The sequence below is a fragment of the Homalodisca vitripennis genome, chromosome 4, assembly GCF_021130785.1.
Source record: "Homalodisca vitripennis isolate AUS2020 chromosome 4, UT_GWSS_2.1, whole genome shotgun sequence".
NCBI lineage: Eukaryota > Metazoa > Arthropoda > Insecta > Hemiptera > Cicadellidae > Homalodisca > Homalodisca vitripennis.
Window position 1 is genome coordinate 80,976,478 of NC_060210.1, and position 13,136 is coordinate 80,989,613.

Consider the following 13,136-nt stretch of genomic DNA (forward strand, 5'->3'; position numbering starts at 1 on the left):
TGTTTTGAACGTCTTCGTCACCACTTTTTTTTCTCTTCAGACAGACAGTCCAGATTTCAGAAGTCAAATCTTCTACAGTGTTATATTTCAGATACTGTACTGAGTGATCCTAGAACATGTCATAAAATGCTTGAGTAAAACCTTGGGAACTTTGGTTTTCAGCCTGTAGCATATCCAATATGAGGTTATGTTAATATGAAGAACTTACTGAAAAAGAAATTTAGGTACACTTAAATTATCACATTACTGTAGAAAGGCTATTCAACAAAACAATCAGACCATGTAAATTATCAATAAAATGGAATTGTTCCCTCAAGTGGATCTGTAGAAGGTCACTATGATAACATTGAAAGCAGTCTAAATGAAAACAATAACTCACACAACATCTCTTCACCAAAAGCTGAAACACATTCACAGATTTAAACTCAATAAGTATTAAAGATCCACTGTGAATTTTATTACATCTAGCAAAATAAGAAGGAGTTAAAACTTGGTTCAAGTTCAAATTAATAACTTTGTTACTAATGGGTTTATGTCCAAAACTCAGTGCATTTTTTTGTACTGACTTAATACGCTGTTTGTTTCAGTTGAGAAAAACTGGATTTACTAGACGATTGTTACGGGCACTTGTAAGAGTTCCAAAATACTAATTTTTATATTGCTTACTTGAAATATTATAAGTACTATGTGATACCAGTTTTTTTCCCATTACATTTCACTGCATTACAATTTTTAGAAACTTCCTTCGTAGACACCACATTTAAAACATTCACTGGTCGGCCCCATTTTTCTTTGACCCTACCACATTTGACAGGGACACATCACTCTGTGGATAAGTGCATTCTCAATAAGAAAATTAGTTTCCTAGTGGACACTGTGATGTTTTTGTACCATCAGACAACTACAGTACTTCTTACTAGGCACTAGTTTTTCCATTAGGTTTTCTATTCTATCAAGTTACTCAAGAATTTTGCCGTATTTTATTGCTTCAATAACTATGTGAAATAAATATTAATAGCTGTCATGGAGTGTATATAAAAATATAGAGAGTATCCCACGAGGAGGTTTAAACGTTTGATTTTATATGACCACTCCCTATTTATACAAGTTAATAGTTTTGTATGTTCTTGTCTTTTGAAACGTTCCTGTTAATTTTAAAATAAGTCTCTAGTTCTAAAATTATTATTTTTTACTTATTACTGCCCAATAATTTGTCAAAGTCTATTGTAACTTGTTATGTTGATTAATAACTAATAAAGACTTGGATCTTACTTGCCCATTTATGCACGGAACATTTTCAAACTCTACACTATTAACAAAGGTTTTAAAATTATTCTGTGAAAATTAAAGCTCCCTAATAATTGTAGAAACAAAATGGTGACATATTAAACATTTTGCTTCCTATAAAAATTCATTTCTTGAATTACCTGATTTGATTACTGCATTGCAATTTTAAAGAACAGCTATTTAATAATGCTCATTGTTGAAAACAGCTGTTTGATTGAAGAATATTGCTTGTGCTATAAAAACATAACTTAACCTCCTCCATTACTGTTTTACTGATATTGAAGTTCGAGAAATGGCTTTTAACCCTTTGAGGTCAGATGTGTCTGTCGTGATGAGTGGCCGAGTAGCGCGCGCGACAGCGTCTGACCCGGCATACTTGGGTGCCTAAGTAGCGAGCGGGACACCTGCTGTCCTGCGCTTTAGTGCTTTGTTCTTTATTTTGTATCTCCTAAACGAACTAACCTTTTCATGCCAAATGTTTTTTGTTTGTTTCTTAAAAGGTTGTATTTTTCACAAAAAACTAATCGAAATTGTTGACTTTGTTTTGAAACGTTTACTTGCAATGAAACTATTCTTTTATTTTTTGGATATCACTGCATTGAACAGTTATATTCTCTACAAACCTGAAAATGGAAGAAAGAAGCTTCTTAGTGACTTTCGATTAAAGCTTGTCCAAGGACTTTTTCTTTGTTTTGGTCCCACTGAGCGAATTGTTCAGAGTACTACCATACGAGAAACCACTAGGCTTTCTGCTAGAAATAGTAATCACTGGCCAAAACAATCCAACACTCGACGACGCTGTGTAGTGTGCCGCAAAGCCGGAAGAGAGAAGAGATCCACTATCTACTGCAGTGGTGGTGACGTAGGATTTTGTTTAGATCCTTGCTTTCAAAGGTATCACACCATCCTACATTATTAAAAGGACTTGAAAATCATACTCGAATCTATTTCAATCTGTGTAAATAACTTTAATTTCCTGAACTTTACTCAATACAATTTGTAACTATAATAACGTATTGGTGTACTCTTATCCCAAAGAAAATGTTTCTTTTCTAATTAAAATCTAACATAAGCTGTATACTGATATTAAAACTAATTTCAACAATAACTATTTGAAAACGGCTTAATTCTGTTTTATTTGTTTACCACAAAACACGTTTAAAATGTAATAAAACACAAGTTTTTCAAACTGAATTAATGTAAAACACATATATTAACTGACGGAAAATTCGTAAGATTACCTCAAAATAAAAGGAATTTAGTTTTACTAAATAAAAACTTTACTTGGAACCAATTGAATAAAAAATAAGAAAGTTAGAGGCAAATAACTGAAAGATGCGCAGGACATGAGATTTGAGTGAAATCCCGCCGCCCAGCGAGGGCAAGCAGGTCTCGCACGCACCGCCACTCAGGCACAGCGCACGTCAAATAGCGCCGGCGTCAAAGTGTTAATGTTGAATAAAAAGTGAAATGTTGTGCGTGGGCTATTGCTTTTGGCAACATTACGGAAGGTTGCCCACCCAGGAGTTGAAACACCAAGCAATCCAACAATAACTAAGTGGAAAATTCTTTTGTTAGAAACTAGTTTCTTGTGTTGTAAAAAAGTACTCTAGAGGATCAAATGAGGAAAGAGAAGTAGTAGTGTGCGCATCAATGCTCCTGATGCTTCGTTCTCCAGGTAAACCGAAATCACTAAGGAAGGTTGAAATTGAAACTGGTGTTCCAGTCTTCAGTACATAGAATAATTAAGAAAAACAAAATTAAATTTTTCAAAAGTCACCTAGTCTATAATCTTCTTGAAGATGATACGGCTTGAGAGTGGAATTTCGTTCTCGTATCATTGAGTTTCATGAGTTAGATTCTAATTGGCATACTAAAATTGTTTTTTTAGTATCGCAATGGTGGTGTAAATAGGCATAATTGTATTAAATCACTGGTAATATCCACACATTCTTAAACAGAGTGAAGAGGAACTTCTCCGGATACTGCAGAATTTCTTTGTAAGAGCTTACGATTCATTTGTTAAGCGCTGTTATCAGTGTGTCACTGTGGATGGATTACAGTTTGAATATTTGTTAATATGTTCTAATTTTCTGATTGGAATGCTTTATTTCTCTTGAATATGACGATAAATAATTTTAGAAAAATATAGTTTTTGTACTGTTTTTAAAGTATAGTTTTTCAAAATGCCACCATTTTGTTTCAACAATTGCTAGAGAGCTGAAATATTTTTAAAACCTATTTTAATGAATTGTGTAGAGTTTGAACGTGTTCGGTGCATAAATGGGCAATTAATATAAAATCAAATGTTTAAACCTCTTCGTGGGACACCCGGTACATTAGACCACATGTTTGGTAACTCTTTTAGAAATATTTATTTTGTAAAATTAAAACATTGTTTACAGTTTACGTATTTTAATAGTTTACATATTTTTATAAAAATATAGACATTTTGGTGATTAAAAATAAACAAACATTTAAAATTTCCAGCTGTTACTTTTCAAATACAACACGCATTCTAGAGGAGAATTGTGTTACTGACAACACAAAATAATGTAATACGTGACTATGGCATAAAATTAGCAATCGCGTAGTTAAGCTAAAATTAAAAACACTGATTATGTAAAATTATGTGACAGCATTATTCGAGAGTTTAGGTGTACCCAGAAATTACGGGATTCGCACTCATAGTGTTTAAACCTGACATTTGACAGCTTTGATCCTTCCTCTTTGCAAACCATATGAATTTTATAGCAATCTGATAATATTTATTATTTTAAAAGTACCATAACGTTAAAGGAAATTAATGTGCCGCATTTGTGGTGCATGCCATTTGTAGATTAAAAGAAATAAAGAACGATGGAAGAGCATAACACAAAACATTGACAGTGATGAACTCAACAACATGAAACTGACTTCAGGAATACAGGTATTAAAAATAGACTAAAGTGTTTTGCACGAGACTGCTTGTACTACACATAAACAGTTGTGATGCAACGACTCTGACTTTTTTTAATTAGCAAATTATGTCATAAATTTATAACACAATTAAAAAAAGTCAGTGAAAACACATTGGTTAGTAGAGTGAAACGCCGCCAACCGCATCAGAATACGACGATCCAGTCAGAAATGGCAGCGCATAATGTACTTCACAATGTGTACCTAAAACAACCCGCCATTTCTGATTGGATAAACCTTTTGAGATGCGGTTTGCGGCATTCAACTCTACTAAGTGAGCTCTTTCAAATGAGGTATCACGCTTCAATTTAAGATTTTCATGTTTTCCTCTGTGGGCTGACCCCCCATGGTTGGCATGTCATGGTAATAGCAAGGAAAAATAGTTTACATGGCCATATGACACTGTGCAAAGTTTATAGATGTTATCTCCTATAGTTTTTTAAATATTAAGCCGTACCCATACTTTTCAAACACCCTGTATATATATATATATAAATTCTTCATCGCTGGGTAAAGCTGCTAATCGCTAGGTGCCCAAATCCGGGCCGTAAGATATGATGATTAAAAACTTCCCATCCAAAATAATCTAAGAGCTAGCTCTTAGGTACGATTGGCCGTGTGTTGTCGTGCTGAATCAAAACTTTCTTGCTGAGTTTTTCCCTACGCTTTTTTTTCCGCGTGTTTATGTTTCTGAGTGTTTGGAAATATTCTTAGAGTTTGGCATATTCCAGAATATCCTCAGAGTTTGGCATATTCCAGAATATCCTCGAGAATCACTCCCTTAGCATTGCAAAACATAGTAGCTATGATTCTTGGTTTCTTGGGTGAATGTGTGTGTCCTTATTCCGTCGACTGCAGTTTCCTTTTTACATGTGACGTACTTTACCCAAGTCTCATTGCCAAATACGATACGATTGATGATAGTCTTCCAAAAGTATCAGTACAGTGTGTATTGTGTTGTGTTAGCTAGCACTTCACAACTGGTTTCAACACTGTACTATGTATAAATTACTATAAGCACACTGCTCATACTACCACTATGGTTATACTGAGTGTAGAACCACTCTGATGCCAAGATGGTGGCGCTAGTCCCGCCCATTGCCATGTCATGTCAAAACATGTTACTTTTTGGACTTGGCTACCAATTAATTACCAGTCTGATTTTATTGGGCCTAATATGCACTTTGGGACGGTTGTCATAACACACCCCATGCACACTTGTTAGTAGGTTAATAGAATATTATTATAGGCTGTTTCATCCTTTGCAATATAGGTGCATACTAAAAAATAATTAACTCATTGAAAATACTATAGTAGTTTAATATGAAATCTTAAAAAAGCTTACTAAATTCCCCAGAAAAATCTAACTTGTCAAAGTATAAATAAAATATGTTATGTGTGTAACTAAATACTTTTGTCTGTGGCTTCCGTAGTTTGATGAAACAGCAAAACTTCAGAAGAATATGGATCTTGTAGTTTTACTTGATTGATGTTATGATGTATTTATTTTAAGTTATATTGTCTAAACTGCATTTTTATAGGTTTTACTTACTTAATGCCATCTGTCAGGATATTAGTTGCATCATTCACTAATAGAATGCGCACAATGTACTAAATCAGTGTAAAAACACATTTCAATTTCTACTCTCATATAAAAACTTTACATAATCATCAATAGAAGATAATGTACAATGAGTCTAAATATGGTTTAGATTGGTCATAATAAACTATTAACTTTTTTATTTTTCAAGATATTGAATACAACTTGTTAGGTTTTTACTTCAAATTAACATGATTTTTACTTCAATCATGTGTAAACTCAAAACAAAAATAAATAATTAAATAAAATTAAAAAAAAGTTATATGACAAAACATTATTGACTAAATTACAAGATTGAGTATGATATTCTACATCTACTTATGAGCTATACAAACAAATTGATAATCCATCATTATTATAAATTAAGGTACAGTAATTTTCCATTTTCAACACCGATCTAGATTTGCACATTTTGGCACAAATATGGTTTACTACATTTTCTACTTGGTCATGATTAACTAGTGTATAAACATTGGCACTGAAAGAGTTAAAATATGTGCTAATAACTTTTTACAATAATTAATTTTTAAAAGAATGTAATAATTGTTGAATCAAATGAAAGAAGTAAATAAATTAAATACATGTTTGTAATAATTTATTTATATAACATATATAGTTTTTGACTACTTCTTGAATCACTAAACCGTAAAGCTTTCTGTTAAGAGGCTTGTAGTTTAAATTTTCAAAGATTTAAAAGATGTATGTTGATACATTTGTAAAACATGTCCCAAAAATATTTTATCTATAAATTTTATTTTTTTAACTTATAAAAAGCTATTCTTTTCTTCTTTTTAATACAATAAAAATGTTTTTTTGAGATATCAAATACAATTTAGGTACATATTACTCTTTAAATAGTGTTTTTCATTTTTTATATTAATCGTCAGCCACCATTTGTGTATTGTTAATACTAATGTACAAAGTACTAGCATCAAAAAAGAGTAGAAGAAACTAAGCCTAAAAGAGAGAAAAAGCCTATCAATAAATTAAGGGAAGCATTTCAATAGAATAATTAGAAATACCGCAAACATTTAAATAGTTAAGTATCATAAGGGATCAAAGGAAGCATCGCTCACTTCAGTATTATCATGTATGTATGAATTATTAGGCTGAAAATATAGAAATATCAGTAATTTATTTCAGCCAATATTGCTAACATCTTAAGGTCCTATAGTTTTGTAGTGTTCTTTTTAAATAATACCTATTTATTATTAGTTAAAATAATATTACAAGGTTTTACTTTTATTATTTGTGTTTTGATTTATCATCTTTGTAATGTAAGTTCTAAAACCCATACTGTATGAATAAGATAATTTTGCTCCTGAAACATACAGAAATACAAGAATTTTGTATGGTGTTTAAAGTACTTGTGAGTATAAGTGTTACAATATTAAAAAATAACCAAAGAATACTTTTATCTTTTAAGGCAGAGTTCTCTCTGTTGAAATTTAATTTAAAGATATAATTCTGAAATGTGGTTCTGTTAATTTAATATATTGTGTTATGCTATTAACTATACTAAAAAAGTATATAAACTTTAAGTAAACAATATACTTAAATTAAAAGACACAGTTTATACTAAAACTTTAAGTAAACTAGATACTTAAATTACAAGACACAGTTTATACTAGTTGTAGGCATACTCAACAATAATTATTATGTGGTTACATTGTTATCTCTTACAAATATTTTCAATCATTAATTAACTTGACTTTTCTCTGCAGCTCACATTTTGGATAATCTTCATAAGTAAGTTTTTCTGTCATGTTATCAGTGTGTTAATGTTTTATTATCATTCTTCTGCAATAAATGTATGGTTTTATGAGTTGTTTGTATTTTTTGTTCACTATTATTTTTTATACTCTTGCACAGGTATTTTATTGTTTTATATTAAAGTTAGCATGTAGCTATCATTATGTTATGTTTTATTAATTCTCCAACCACAAATGCCCAAGCTACCGTGTTATAAACGTCAATACTCTGACTATGTCTTGACGTCAATACTCTGACTATGTCTTGACGTGAGGAGAGTGTTGGCATTGTGCACATTAACTAGTCAGGTATTGTCATATAATAATAACAGTACCAGGGCACTATGATACTGTGAAGTAAATGTCATTACTCTGACTATTAATGTGAGAAGAGTTGACATTGTGCACATAAGCTAGTCAGGTATTGCCATATAATAACAACAGTACCAGGGCACTATTATACTGTGAGGTAAATGTCAATACTCTGACTATTAATGTGAGAAGAGTTGACATTGTGCACATTAACTTGTCAGGTATTGTCATATAATAATAACAGTACCAGGGCACTATGATACTGTGAAGTAAATGTCAATACTCTGACTATTAATGTGAGAAGAGTTGACATTGTGCACATTAACTAGTCAGGTATTGTCATATAATAACAACAGTACCAGGGCACTATGATACTGTGAAGTAAATGTCAATACTCTGACTATTAACGTGAGGAGGCACTATGGATACTGTGTAGTAAATTTTAATACTCTGACTATGTCTTGACGTGAAGAGAGTGTTGACATTGTGCACATTAGCTAGTCAGGTATTGTCATATAATAATAACAGTACCAGGGCACTTTGATACTGTGAAGTAAATGTCAATACTCTGACTATTAATATGAGAAGAGTTGACATTGTGCACATTAACTAGTCAGGTATTGTCATATAATAATAACAGTACCAGGGCACTATGATACTGTGAAGTAAATGTCAATACTCTGAATATTAACGTGAGAAGAGTTGCCATTGTACACAATAGTCAGGTAATGTCATATATAATAATAACAGTACCAGGGCACTATGATACTGTGTAGTAATGTCAATACTCTGACTATTAACATGAGGAGGCACTATGGTACTGTTTAGTAAATGTTAATACTCTGACTATGTCTTGACGTGAGGAGGGTGTTGACATTGTGCACGTTATCTAGTCAGGTATTGTCATATAATAACAGCAGTACCAGGGCACTATGATACTGAGTTGTAAGTGTTAATAACTCTGACTCTACATCTTCATATGGGACTAAGAGTAATACATTTTTTTTCATATTCATTAAGGCAGACTAGCACTATTGTCTTTCTCTTTGCTATAAAATGTAACAATAATTGTCATTTTCCGCAGCTAGTGATTGATTTAAAAAAATAACTTTAAATTAAAATATCCCATAAGAGACTTACAATATATATGTTGATTGTTTTTATTACATATAAAACAAGTCATTAACAATTAAATAGGTCATTTCAGTATTTTTTAGATTTCTGTATATCACAATAGTTTAAATGTTTCTTCTCGCATAACATCTCCAAAAATCAATGATTATTTAGATGTATTTTATTTCTTTTGTATTATTAAACAATAGATGCATGGCTAAATCACAAGCAATATGAGCAACAGTTTAGAAAAGACTTATAATGCTGTAGTCTTAAGTAGGCAGTTGTTATCACTGGAAATGCAAACCCCACTAGCATTGATGTATAGAGTTTAGCAAGTATGTTAGTTACAAACTGCACCTACAGCAGTTAATTATGAAAGTTTAGTTCAGTGTATGACATTAACTGAAATCTTTTAGATTTAAAGTCTTCTTTGTGATTCTGTTAATTTACCAGTTATTTGTTAGATTGGAGGCATTGTGGCTCTGCATTTCTTTGTTGGTAAAAAGCAATAACTGTTTTTTTCTTGCTTGTTAAAAAAGTGGTTTTTAATTTGGTTATTTTTTAAGGTGAGTTTTATCATAGCTGTTAATGCGGCTTTGCACACAATTTTCAAAATTGAAGTCCATATCCTACTTATAAAAAGTCTCTATGATGGGAGATCTATGATATTTTTCAAATGTAAATAGACATACATCAGGTACATATTCCTAGTTAAGAGGCCTAGATCAGAGGTTAAGATGTGGATAGCAGCAGACGCCTTACAGCACAAGAGGTCGAGGCTTTCACCCAGTATAATCCAGTAATTGAATTTGCGACTTGATTATTAGCTTATTAGGTTTTGTATATGCAGGAGCATTATTTCTACTTTGAATTAAATATATTATGACACTACAACTGAGTTTGCCTTGTTGGCCTAACCAAAAGTATATAAATGGGTCTTGGAAGCACACTTTGGTAAAAAAAAAGCTTTTTACTTACATAGAAGCGTACTATGGTTAAAAAGTACTTCCGGTATAAGGAGAAAGTCCTTACTTGTAAATTCCATAAAACATTAGAAAATAATTGTTTACAATAAATAGGTATTGCATTATAGAAGTCTGTTGTTTTTGTGACTGTAGTCTTTGAAAAAATGGCTCATTGAGGCATGTTAGTGTTAATTTCTCTATTTTTCTTTAAGCCATTGTGAAAATGCCATACACACTGTTAAGGAAGCCAACCAGTTGTGAGTACCATATGAGCAAACATTCACAGCTTTGTTCATAAAGGTGGGTTTTATAACAGTGTTGAATAGTATTTCCCATTCATTATTATATGTTTGTAATTCATTACTGATGCAGTCCCTAGTAAAAATCAGATAGTAACTGAATCTTTGCTATCTACATAACATAACAGTACTGTGTACTTAATAGTTGCTCAAATTTAAATGTGAACAAATGTTTCAGCCTTTTTGGAACTTTATCTGAAAGTGTCAACAGCTTTTTTAGTAGTTTGTGTTCAGTGCAAGTTAAATTTGGATTAAGAATTATAATTATTTTTTAATTTATAAAGTATTCCGAGAAACCTTTCAGATCTTTCTTGGTTTTTAAACCTTCCTCTGACTTCAACGAATATGAATAGCAAATATAAGCCAAATTCACAGACCACTCTCAAGATTAGCATTTAGCAGCATATTTAGTGATTAAATTTTATTTCTAAAATATATCTTTTAATCTCATTTCTTCTAATATTGATAAAATTATTTAAGACAGTGACTGAGTATTCAATGACTTGATTTTGAATGTATAAAGCTAGTTCAATTACCATTTAAAAACTTTAAAGTGATATTTGTAGAATATGTTCTCAGAATTAAACATACTAAATACCACATTGCTAATTCTTAATTTCTGAAATTAAGAACAACAATACACATTTTTTAAGCACTTCTCAAGAGGAAACCAGTTATCTTTTTTTAATTGTTGTATAAAGGTTGTTGTCACTCTGCAAGTTTTTAAGATAGTGCATACTGCAATATTCTCATCATTCTCTGATTTCCCAAATAACTATCAGTGCCTGACAGGACTTGGGTTCATCAGTTTATTTATGTCGTCAGTTCAGAAAGATCGATTTCATGAAGTTATACAGTTATCAAGGAAGCATTTTTGGGCTATATTTTAAAGTCTATTTGTCTCAGGAGGAGTGCGTTGAATGCCTTAAAATTGTCTTTTGTTCTGATGCACCATCCTGTGCTACTGTTTTTTGGTGGTATTCAGAATTTCAAAGGAGACGTGATTTGCTTCACAACGACAAACGTTCAGGAAGATTATATACAAGCATTCCGCTGTTACTAAGAAAAATTTGATTGTGTGCCCGCTATGATCTAAGAGGACAGGACACTGTACTTTTGATTATTGAAGCTTCTCCAGGGATTAAAAATCTGCAGCAGTATGAATAATGTTGCATAACATATTAAAAGACGTACATTTTTCTTCAATGGGCATCTCTCAATTTGTTAGACGAACAAACACAGTTGAGTGTCCGAGACCCCCCACCTGCTTAATAATGGTGGTCACTGGATTATTTCAAAATTGTCACTGGTGATGAGATGTACATTTTATGCCATTTCAACTCACATATGTGTTTGAAGATGAGTGCCATCCTCCACAACGGTCAAGAAACAATGATCGGAGAAGAAAGTAATGTACAGGAGTAGGGAACTGGTGATGGCCTTAAGGACAAAGGACTATTACAGCAAGCTGGTACACCGAAAAATACTTGTCGAGGGTTTAATTTTATACACCATGATAATACTTAATCTTAAACTGCTTCATGAACTTTGCAGTTTTTGGCCGAAAATGGCACAAAAATTATGGAGTGCGTAACTTACCCGAGCTCACTATGTATGACTTCTGGTTATTCTTAAATCCGAAGAAACATTTGCGTGGTCATCTTCGGAAGCTGACATTAATGATGAGATTCGTAATCTTTGTGGTGCGATCTTTGTTATCAGTAACTTGCACTTAATGTACATTTGATTATAGGTTGTAGGTAGTTCTGGGTTGAATGAATGACTCCCAACTGATAATAAAATACACATAGTTTTAGCATGCATCTTTTTATAATTTTGTTGTTCACAGGACACATCAGCCTACTAAAAATTTTAAATCGTCTATAATTCAATTTCTAAATATGAGCAGTAATGACCATCATCAAGTAATATTCGTTATTCATTATTTTCTTGATTAGAAAAGAGGCAAAATCAGCAATGGAAAAAAAACTAACATTGAAGTAAACTACAATGACTTGGAACACTACACACACTTACACATTTTACACTTCATATACACTTTTTAACATATTTTCTGTGTCCAGATAGTAAATAGTGTTCCTCTAATGGTGCAACCGCAGTATATTTCATGTCCTGTTGTAGCTGTTTCGTTGCCTCACTATTAAGAGTTTGTCTGGTGTTTCTGTTAGCTGTGATAATTTAAAATGTCCAATATTTTCCATTTGCTTATCAGCTTTTACCCAACATAATATTTTTCATGTTCCTGTTTGTCAGCTTATATTTATAGGTTATTATTTATTACATAAGTAATTATTTCAGATTAGTGTATAGGTTTCCAGTGTTTCTTTTACAATTTCTTAATTAGGCTTTATATTTATTTGTACTTAAAGCAATAAGTTATAGCTGAAATATGTTATTACATAGTTTTTATTCTTTGCATTCTCTTATCAAAGCTATATTGTTTTAATATATTGTATATTATACTTATTGTTTATTTTGTTATATCAATCAATTATTCCTTACCAATTTAAGTTTAATTAAATAAGAATAAAAATAAATGTTACTATATTTTTTTATTTGTATTTCCATCCTTCTGAACCCATTTAGTTCTACCTCACATTACAAAGCTATAAGGCAGTAGGCTTTAACGGTTTGCAAGTTGAATTTAGTGATTTTTTTCTCATTAATCGACTGTTTTATGAATCAGTGGTCTAATTAGATTTAACTTATACAAAATTATCGTGATAAAAGTTAAGTTGACTTCATCAAGCCAAATGCTTTTTAGCCTTAAAATGAGGCTAAAACGTATATAGTACAGTAAAGGAAAATAAAATATTGTAGGGGTTTC

General features: G+C 31.6%; 1 protein-coding gene across 5 annotated transcripts in view; it reads left to right on the forward strand.

The window, feature by feature from the left end:
- The window catches only part of LOC124359617 (protein tramtrack, alpha isoform-like), an 83,225-nt gene that overhangs the window by 50,024 nt on the left and 20,065 nt on the right, over nucleotides 1–13,136 (forward strand). The window lies entirely within an intron of this gene.